The 11807-nt window shown below is 33.0% G+C and overlaps 1 non-coding gene across 1 annotated transcript; it reads right to left on the bottom strand.

The window, feature by feature from the left end:
• Positions 1–10721: 10721 nt before the first annotated feature.
• LOC126007916 (small nucleolar RNA SNORA51) lies at positions 10722–10853 on the bottom strand. The gene has a single exon (XR_007495387.1). It is a non-coding gene; the product is annotated as a small nucleolar RNA SNORA51 (small nucleolar RNA).
• Between the last annotated feature and the right edge of the window lie 954 nt (positions 10854–11807).

Here is an 11807-nt window from a genome sequence, read left to right as displayed (position 1 = left end):
ATCTGTACAATATTTTGGGGAGTATTTCTAGTTTAATTATGTTAATCCTCCCAATTCATGAGCAGAGTATGTCTCCAATTCCTTGTGTCCTCTTTTATTTCTTAAAGCAGGGTTTTATAGTTTTCTTTGTATAGGGTTCTTCACTTCTTTAGTTAAGTTGACTCCAAGGTATTTGAGTTGTTGTGGCACTAAAGTGAATGGAATTGTTTTTTAATGTCCATTTTTTTCCTCTATCATTATTGATGTATAAGAAGGTAATTAATTTTTGCATGTTAATTTTGTGGTCCACCACTTTGTTATAAGAACCATTGTCTCCAGAAGTTTTTTGATAGAGTCTATAGGGTTTTCTAAATATAGAATCATGTCATTTGCAAACAGTAAGAACTTGACTTCTTCCTCTTCTATCTGGATGCCCTTGCTATTTTTTTTTGCCTAATTCCTATGGTAAGAACTTGCAGTACTATGTTGAATAGGAGTGGTGAGAGAGAGAGAGCAGCCTTCTATTGTACGAGATTTTAGAGGAAAGGCTTATAGTTTATCTCCATTGAGAATAACAGTTGTCATTGACTTGTGGTAGATGCCCTTGACTATATTGAAAAATGTTCCTTCCATTTCCATCTTATTGAGAATTTTTATCATGATTGGGTGTTGGACCTTAGCAAGTGCTTTCTCCACATCTATTAATATGATCATATGGTATTTATTTTTCTTTTGTTTACATGGTGTATTATGTTGATAGATTTATGGATGTTAAACCATTCTTGCATTACTAGAATAAAATCTACTTGGTCATGCTGTATGACCTTCTTTATGAGGCATTCAAACCTATTTGTCAGTATTTTTTGAGGATCTTTACATCTGTGTTCATTGAGGATATTTGTCTGTAGTTTTATTTTTGTTTGCATCTCTGTCTAGTTTTGGTATCAGGGTGATGTTAGATTCATAAAAAATATTCGCAAGTGTTTCTGCTTTTTAATTTCCTGAAAGAGTCTGAAAAGGATTTGTAGTAGTTCCTCTTGAAAGGTTTGAAAGAATTTGTAAGTGAATCTATCTAGGCCCAAGATTTAGTTTTTGTGAAGAATTTTCATTAACATTTTTCATTTCTTTCAATAGTAATAGGTATGTTTATATATGCTAGATCATCCTGGTTCAACTGTGGAAAATTATGAGTCCAAGAATTTATCCACTCCTTCCAGGATTTTTTTTTTGTTTTGTGGCATAGTGTCAAGAAATGCAAAATGGAGCAAGGAAAACCTTTTCAACAAGTGGTGTTGGGACAACTGGTCAACCACTTGTGCACATAGGTCAAATCAAAATGAATTAAAAACCTTGATATTAAGCCTGAAACCACAAGGTATATAGAACAACATGTAGGTAAAACACTCCATGACATTGGGACTAATGGCTTCTTCAAGAAGGAAACAGTAGTCTCTAAAGAGGTAGAAACAGAGATAAAGTGATGGAACAATATTAAGCTGAGAAATTTCTGCACCTCAAAGGAAATAGTGATGAGAATAAAAGACCACTCACAGAATGGAAGAAACTATTCAGCCAATATCCATCAGATAATAGGCTAAATTTAAGATATACAAGGTACTGATAGAACTTAACAAGAAAAAAACTTCTAACCCCATAAAAAATGGGGAGAAAAATGAATAGAAACTTCCTCAAAAAATACAAGGGGCACATGAAAAAATGCTCCACATCACTAGTCATCATGGAGATGCAAATCAAAACAACAATGTGGTATCATCTCACACTACAGATATTGGTACACATCATAAAGAACAAGAACAATTAGTGCTGGTGGGATGTGGAGGGAAAGGAACTCTCATTCACTGCTGATGGGAATGCTGTCTTTTCTAGCCTTTATGTAAAACAACATGGAAATTCTTCAAATACCTGGAAATTCTTCCAACACCTGGAAATTGATCTACCATCTGATCCATCTTTACTACTCCTAGGAATATACACTAGAAAAACAAAATCACAACACAAAAAGGCCTTCTGCACACCTATATTCACTGCAGCACTATTTACAATATCCAGAATCTAAAAACAACCCAGATTCCTGACAACAAATAAATGACTAAAGAAACTGTGGTACACATAAACAATGGAATACTATGCAGCCATCAAGTGAGATGAATTCATGAAATTTTCCTATACATGGATGGACATGGAAATATTTTGAGGGGGAGAGTTAAGTCGGTGGAAGAGAGGAGGGAGGGAGAGAGATAGACACAGAATAGTCTCATTCATCTATGGGTTTTAAGAAAAATAAAAGACATTATTGTAAGAATGTCTAGAGACAATAGAGATGAGAGTGCTGAAAGGACCTGCCCATGATATGAAACTTACCACACAGAGTATATTCCAGCCACAATAAAGTATAAGTAAAGTTTAATTTATATTGGTATATATTTACATTAATGTAAAATAATAGCAAGTCTTCTTTCTCCAAGTGTAGGAAAATTTTCACAGCCAAATGAAGATAAAATAAAGACATTGATGTATTGCTTTGTGTGTGACTTTTTTCCACTACCATTTCCATAATTATATTTTAATTTGAGAAACTCATTCAACATTTTATATGAATATTTAGAAGATATAAAATCATAAAAATATTTTAAAATGTACAGTAGCAACAATTGTACACTTTAAAATCTACTCATACCTAATATTCTAAATAATATTTTGTTGTAAGAGTCACAAAATTCCTGTTACCATACTGTAAAAATTATGCCACACAGTATTATTTCTAATGAATGCAAAAGTGCCTCTGGTGGGGGAGAGACAAGTGGGGTAAATGGGTATTGGTCGAGGGAAGTGGATGCAGGTGAAGGGATATATTTTGAAACAATGTATGCAATTTCATGATGACTCTATAAACAGTTTAAGTAAATAGGGCCCAAAGCTATATTCCTGAGGGAAGAGTGTTTGCCTTACATATGGTCAAATTGTTTTCAATACCTGGCAGTCTTTATGGCACCATCTCCAAACAAAACACCAAAAAATATATTTAAATAAATTTTATGTATATAATGTTTATACCTACATTTAATAATTCTACAATCAGGTTATTGGAAAACTTTCTTCTACAAGAAGTTGCAAGTAGGTGAATATTACAAAATGGTCTAGGGTGTTTACTGATAAATCCTGCTAAGCATTAGTAATCATCTTGTATGAAAACTTCAAGTTAAGAGCCAGAGCGATGACGCAAAAAGTAAGGCATCTGCCTTGCCTGCACTAGCTAAGGACAGACTGCGGTTTGATCCCCCGGCATCCCATATGGTCCAAGCCAGGAGTGATTTCTGAGCACACAGCCAGGAGTAACCCCTGAGCATCACCTGGTGTGCCCCCCCCCCCAAAAAAAAAAAAACAACAGCAACAAAAACATTGAAGTTTATAGAAATCAGTTTCAATTTGATTTTTTAAGATCTTAGATACCAATATAATTTTGCTATTTTGAGATAAAAACATGATGTTGAACAAGTGGGAATATTTTGATGCTTATTACAGGAGGCAAACCTAAATTTGTAAGTAGAACTTCAATGCTTCTGTTGATGTGTCACTGACCTGACTATAATAGTACTGAAAGTTACGTTCAGATCATCTAGGGTTTCACATTCACTCTTAGAGGAAGCCTCTTTGATTTGATAAAGATCAAGTGTTGGTTCTGAGTGAAAATAATGAGCAGTTTTGATAGGAATTCTCTTTGTAAATGGGAAGTAACCCTTTTTTTTTTGGGGGGGTAATACTTATTGTACGAATCACGATGGCCAAAACATGAGTTGTTCCTTGCTTTACAATTCAATAATGACAAAATATTATTTTCCTAATTTTCAGTGGAAGAAAATAAAATAGAAGGTGTGGTTTGTTTTCACAATTACCAAAAAAATAAAAAAGAACTAAAAAAATCCAAATAAACACTTGTATAAAAACACAGATTTATTAATACCCCAGGAATTCTCATTCAAATAACTTTATTGGCTTTCTGAACTTTGGCCTTTCTGTTTCATCTACTCGCTTATTTCTCTTCACATTCTGTGTATTATCACTTCTTGAGTCTGAACTCCTTGAACTTGGAGTGGGCTGATCTTTCAGATATGGATTTACTTCAGGAAGTTGAATCTCTCTGTCTTTATAATAAGTCTGAAAAAAATACCTTCTCTTAGGATGATTGATGCAGAGTATAAAATGATGAAACTTATTTCTTCATTCTTCACTCAGTGAAAAATTAAAATCCCATTTATAATCATTGAGCACTGTGTCAGAGAACAAAAGGTGATACCTTTGTCTTGCACTCAGCTGGCACCAGTTTGAGCCCAAGAATCAAGATGACTGATCATTGCCAAGAGAGATCCATAAGCAAACAGCCAAGAGTCAGCCCAGAACACCCAGTGGGTGTGCTCCCTCCAAACAAAGTCAAGCATTATTAAAGAGATCAGTCAAATTAGATTACAAAATCTAAGTCATTTTCTTCACTGCAGTCATTTTCCTGCTCCATACAATTGATCCCACATTGTGTACTTTCAAAATTATATGATTATTTATATATTGTAAGGTGTTTTTATTTTGATAATGAAGCTGTGCTTTACTTTGTAAGCTCTAAACTAAACTATACAGAAAGTTGTTTTTCAATTTTTAGTTACATAATTTTTTTCTAGATGTCAATATAAACTTAAGCTTTTGAACAAATCTTGGTTTCAAACATCAGACAGGTTTATATAGATGCTAGAAATATTAGTCATATAAAATTATAATTAAAATGAGTTTAGTTGCTAATGATGTTAAGAAATTTATTTTTAGAACTACAGTTTGCCCTTATTAGGTTTATAGTAAAAATGCTAAAGAAATCTATTAGTGATCTGGCAATTAAAAATGTAGATAAAACTATCAACCAAGAAGAATTGTTAACATGAATACTCAGATATTAAATAAAGACTTTAATAAATGTCATAGAAAAATCTACTTTCTGTTTTCCATTATTTATCTGTCCTGGAGAAATGCAAGAAAGAAGTCTTTGGATCCCACAATATCATTCCAAGTCCTAGACACACATTAGATATCTGCGCATATACAGTTCTCTTTACAAACAGATATCTTTCTAAAGAATAAGTATTTTAAGTATAAAAATATTAGGATTAATATGCATTTTTCTAAAGTAATTACTCACAAATCACTTTGAATATAGCAAGTATAATTAATTACTGGACTTGATCAAAATATCCTCAATTAGATCATTTGATATATAACCACAAAAAATAATAGAGCAAAAGGTGTAAGTTCACAATGCTAATCCCATAACATACGATCATGACAAATTAATAGTTTTACTATTTGATGAGGCAGAGACAAAGTAAACATAATAAATATTTTAATGGATTTTCATAACCGTCTCTGTTTTGGTGACCTGCTGAATTCCATATCCATCTTCTTTCATTCAGTTGAGGAATCATTTGTCCTCTTCTGTACTTCTTAATTAATCTAATTTCTAGAAATACCGTATTTTCCAGCATATAAGACGACCCCTAATTTTGCAGTTGAAACAGGTTTAGGCCTATATTCGCTGTATCAGACAGAACATTCCTGTACTGCAACTGTATGTACCACAGTGAGCCAATCACAACAAGCAAAGGGTCCTGTGGTCCTCAAACTATGGCCCGAGGGCCACATATTGTATTTGTATCTGTTTTCTTTCTTCATTGCAAAATAAAATATATGCAGTGTGCATAAGAATTTGTTCATAAGTTTTGTTTTTACTATAGTCAGACCCTCCAATGGTCTGAGGGACAGTGAACTGGCCCCTGTTTAAAAAGTTTGAGGACCCCTCTGGTGAATCTGAGCAGGCTTTTTACAGTGTAGATTCGGGTCCAGAACATTGTGTAATTTGCATGCATAAAAAGCCTGCTTGGATTGGCTGAGTTAGAGAGGCAGTCCGAGCAGCCCTGCAGTTTTTGGTGCAGGATCGAGTTGGAAAATTTGTTTTGTGGCAATATTCAGACAATTTTCATTTAGCGGCATATTGAAACATTTTTTGGGATATACTAGGCGTAGAAGATGAACCCCGATTTTCGATTTTCTTTTTTTTGTTTGTTTCAAAAGTCGTTTTATACGCTGGAAAATACGTTAATCTCCTGAAACAGAAGGAAAAAAACTAAAATCTGAATTAATTTTTATGCTGAGATCTCACCATAAATACTTCTTTTTGTTGTTATTGGTGGTGTACTGTGATTGATTTGTTTTTTATTTTGTTGTTGTTGTTGTTGTTGTTTTTATTTTTATACATACAGCAGTAGCAGTGTTCATAGATCACTCCAGGTGAGGCTTTGGAATTTATGGGTACAGAGGTTCAAACCCAGAGTGATAATTTACAAAGCATGTGTTTTGCCCACTATTGCTTCAGGTCATAATCCCTCTTAAATTTTATTATCTTAATTTCTCAGATGGGAAAATTGAGTTTGCATTTTAAGAACTCAGTCTTTTCCTAGTATTCTATATTGAATTCCAGAGTTTTCTAGTGAGAGGTTCTCTTGTCACTCAGGACGTAATTACTGAGCAATTGACCAACTATGTTTTGGCACAAGATTTCTCATTTTGTTCTATATGATGCTTTACATTTTATTTTATTAAAGAAGCCTGATTTACATATTATTGATAATTGAGTTTTAGACATATGATGTTCTAGTACTAATCCCACCACCAGTGTCAACATCTCTCCAGAAGTGTTCCCAAGATTCCTTCCACCCTCAGATGACACTTAGCATGACATTTTAAAGTTTGGATAGTGCAGGTCTCATTATTTTAGTATTATTAAACCTGTGGTTTGGAACTAGAGCTATGACACTCACCCATATTACTGTTCCCAGGCTCTGGGCACCTGTTCCCCCATTACTTCTTTTGTCCTTTTCTTTCTTCTTTTGATTTATTTCCTTTTGCTTCCTTCTCCTTATATGCTGAAGCCAATAGTGATGTAGGCACCCCACCCCACCCTTTACTACATTGAATATTCAATTTATTCGTAAAATGAATACCAATGAGAAATATATGTGGGTGGTACCAATGATTCAAACCAGGATTGAACACAAGCAAATCATGCATCTTATCAGGTACTATCTCATAGACCATAATATGTATATTCTAGATATATAATAAATTTAAAATAAATGCTTACATATTTTGGCTTTTTTTAAAATTTTGGTCAATTTTTTGATACTTTTTTTTTAATTGGGTCACACCCACAGTGCTAGGAGTTACTCCTGACTCTATGCTCAGAAATCACTCCTGGCAGGCTCATCGGACCATAAGGAATGCTTGGATTAGAACCATCTTCCTTCTGCATACAAGGCCTTACCTCCATGCTATCTCTCAGGCCTCAGAAGTCAAATTTTTTTATAAATTAAGAGTGAGGAAACATGTTTCTATATAAGTAGAATTTTAAAAATAAAAACAAATCAAATAATTACAAAATTAGTGGTTGTTTGTAAATTGTACAAATTTATCAACACAGTTTATACATTTAAATCAGAGAGTAGGCTAGTTATGTTAGGTAATCAAATTTTTGACTTGGTTTAATTTGATTTGATTTGATTCTGTATTAAAAAGAGATACTGAAAACATTTAACTATTGAAGTTTTTTAAAATAATAGCAAGTACTTGTGTAAGAGTAAATAGAATGAAATTCAAATATGGACAATGTCTTAAGCTTATTGTATGAATTCAATTACTTGAATTAACCACCACTCAGTTTCTTCATGCAAGTTCTGAAGAGATTATATAAATCCTTATAAAGTCACTAGTCACTATTCTGGTATGGATTTATTTCAGATTCCTTTTTTTATGTTTACTCTTTGATTTTCTTTTTTTTTATTCTTTTTTAATTTTTTTATTAATATCTTTATTTAAACACCATGGTTACAAATATGATTGTAGTGGGTTTCAGTCATGTAAAGAACACCCTGCTTCACCTGTGCAACATTCCCACCCCTAATGTCCCAAGTCTCCTTCCTCCCCACCCCACCCCCACCTGTACTCATGACAGGCATTCCACTTCCCTCATTCATTCACATTGTTATGATAGTTATCAGTGTAGTTATTTCTCTAACTGCTCCTCTTTGATTTTCTAAGTATTCTGAATTAGATAGCTTCAGGAACAGAATGAATTAAAGAAATGAGTTCAATTTATGTAAATGGTTTGTATGTATTTCATGCATGTGTACATAACCTTTTAAGTAAAAATATATTTATATCTACTGCAAATAAAAATTATCACAGTTCAAACAAACTTTACCACATTTTTTATAAATAACTGATTCAGGGAGCAGTCTATTGAGACAGTATTTGAAATGATCTTACTTTTAATGTAAAAAGGCAAATTTTTGTAATTTCCTACTATTAAACTTAAGAAAAATGATACCAAAGATAAGTATTACAAAATTACACATGCAAAAAATAATAATTACAAGATTTTATCTGCTATTGATTCTTGTAGTCTCATAAATGCCTCTGGCATACTTTTCTACAGCTTTAATACACTGTGCAGGAACCTTATTTCCTGTTTCAAAGGAACCCTAAAGATTTATATTTATATTAAATTTTTATTCTTTTATATATTTTTTTCTATCATCAGTGAAAGCTAATTAAATATATTGTAGTACTGTTCTTTAGAAGATGAATTCATTTCTTTCCATGATACTTAAAAGTAGAGGGCATGTCTATATAAAAATGTCTAGAAATAATCCTTGACAGAGAAGAAAATAGAACAATATATTATATATATCATGATATCCTTTTGATAAATTTAATTGTCACGACGTTAGGTGAAAGGGAGCCTGGGAAAAAATTAAAGAGATTAAGAAAATAATAAGAAAAATTCATGAATGATTCTGCAGACTTCTTTTTTTCCTTTATTTAAACATCTTGATTACATATATGATTGTGATTAGGTTTCAGCCATGTAAAGAACACCCCCTTCACCAGTGCACCATTCCTACCACCAATGTCCCAAATCTCCCTCCATCCCACCCCACTCCCACCTGAACTCCAGACAGGCTTTCCAGTTCCCTCATTCTTTCACATGATTATGGTCTTCTCTGTGTAGTTATTTCTAAACTGCATTCTTCAATCCATCCTTCACCATCCAGCACCATCCTTAATAATTATTTAATGCTACACTAAAACACTAACTACATTAGGATTATATAGAAGAATATATAAAAATTATTAAAACAAGTAAAATATTAAAACACAAATAGTCTTTGCATATGTATGTGTTTGTACACTGAAATTTTACAAATCTTTTTCTTTTTATGTTTTTTTTTTTGGTCTCACTGGCAATGCTCAGGATTTATTCCTGGCTCTACGCTCAGAAATCGCTCCTGGCAGGCTTGAGGGACCATATGGGATGCCTGGATTCGAACCACTGTCCTTCTACATGCAAGTCAAATGCTCTACCTCCATGCTATCTCTCCAGCTCTGTACACTTAAAATTTTTTAATATAATTTTTATTTTCACTAAAGTGGCTTACATATTGTTGACAATAATATTTTAAGTACATATTTACATAAAATCAGGGGGATTCCCATCACCGATTTGTCCTCCCTACAGCTTCGTTCTCGTCCTACCTCCCATATCCTCCTCCCTCACCCCCGGGGCTGCTAGAATATGTGGTCCCCTCTGTTAGTAGCTTACTACTTAGTAGTCTTACACCTGTTTGGTGTTGGTACCTCCCTTTTTTCCTGCTGTAACTGGGAGGCAGGACTAGATAGTTCAAGTTTTGTTTGAAGAGGAGAAAAGTAATAAATTGGGGTAAAAATCAAATACGCCGAAAATGGGCGGAATCCTTCTAGAGGCTCTCATCATCGGTTTGAGAGACAAAGGGGAAACAGAAGGTGAAACACCCCAACAGTACAAAAAGAAGTGTCAAATAAAATATCCAGTGAGCACTCCAACAATAAAGATAAGCAGCACAAAAAAGCCATGGTCTTGAGATAAACATGGCAGAAAACATAAAGAAAGAAAAGAAAAGAAGAAATAAAAATATAAATGATGAAAACAACTTCAATAACCACACCAAAATAAAGAAATTGACAAAAAGTAGATAGGTAAATAAAATAAATAAATAAATAAATAAATAAATAAAAATAAAAAAAATGTTTTGTGCTTTTTGCCTTTTTTTTTTCCTCCAGCACAGGCACAGTAAATATTGGGGTCATTCGATAAGGAATTCTCTTGGCCCAAGAGATACGGGTTTTCTCCACCCTTATGTACACTTAAATTTTATATAAAATGATTTTACATAGCGACTACCATTCTAAAACTTGTTTTATATAATAGCTTCTCAGGCTGAACTCGTAAAAAACACATATGTTATATGTACATTATGGAAGTATATATGTATATATCCATGTACATACATATACATTTTATGCTTAAAATTCAGTTATTAACAGATACATAAATCATGATACTTATTAAACATTTCAATTAAAATTTAAACCAGGCAAAGTGCTGATTTGTCATATTTTACTTAGTGATTGTTACAATGATTCTCTAATCCAAAACATAGTAACTTGGTGCTTTACATTTTATAAATTTTTATTAAAATGCTTTACTTAAGCATTGTGCTTCGTGAAGATATTAAAGAGTTTAAAGAGTTTTGATTCCAATCCAAATGCATAGTCAGCATTCCTCCACCAGTGTTCTTATCCCTCTTTTTTTTTGTCCCCCAATTCACAATACAGACCAGGCAAAGGGCCTTGTTGAAGTGTATTTGGGGTGCATTTACTGTACCTCCTCTTTCTATACAGTCAGTGTAAATAACACAGCCTGTGGTAAGAATTGAGAGGCCTTATCTTTTCTTTTCTCTTTTTATTTTTTAATATATATATAATCCTTCAGTGCAACATTCCCATAACTAATATCCCAAGTGTCCTTCCTCCCCACCTCATCCCTCTTTCTTAATTGATACATATTTATGTTTAATTATTGTAATTTAGGTTCCATTCTTATGGTTGTGTTGGCTTTATGCAGGTACTTGATTTCTATAATCCAACCTGACCTTGGCCCCAGATCAGAGCCTCTGTGGCAATTTCAGACCTCTTCTTCTTTTTCCCTTCTTCATTTCTTAACTGCCATGGAATTTGTGGTCTTTGTGATTCTATCAACCTTTGATACCTCCATTCCCTTGTCCTGTTATTCATTCTATATTCCACAGATAAGTGAGAATATCTATATCAGATCTTTCCCTTTTGGTTAACTTTCCTTCTAACTTAACCTGAGATTCTCCCGTAGCACTCAAATACAGCAAATTGGGTAATTAATTTCATCCTTCTTGGACACATTAGTCCATTGTGTTCTCATATCTCAACTTCTTTATCAACACAATTTGTCTCTAGACATTTGTATGTTTCTGAATCTTGGTTATTGCACTAAGAGCTGAAGTAAACTTAGGTGTGTATATAAATTTTTAATGAATGCTTTTGTATTCTGAAATAAATACTAAGAAGTATAATCACTGGGACATATTTTGGGTACTCAATTCTGAGTTTTTTGAGAAATATTTAGCATGTTTTCCACAGTGCCTGCTATACCACATTCTCATCTTCAGTAAATGAAAGTTCCCTTTCATCTCATGGCCAACAAGAATATTGTTTTTATCCTTCTTGATATATATATATATATATATATATATTTTAATATGTTATATATATATAAATTTTAAATCGAACACATTTGAGAAATGGCAGGCCCAAGAACAAATGTCTGACCTAAGGCTGAAGCTGGTCAAAAACATATCTTTATG

This window comes from Suncus etruscus, chromosome 4, assembly GCF_024139225.1.
Source record: "Suncus etruscus isolate mSunEtr1 chromosome 4, mSunEtr1.pri.cur, whole genome shotgun sequence".
Lineage (NCBI taxonomy): Eukaryota > Metazoa > Chordata > Mammalia > Eulipotyphla > Soricidae > Suncus > Suncus etruscus.
This window is presented reverse-complemented; position numbering and strand designations above follow the sequence as displayed.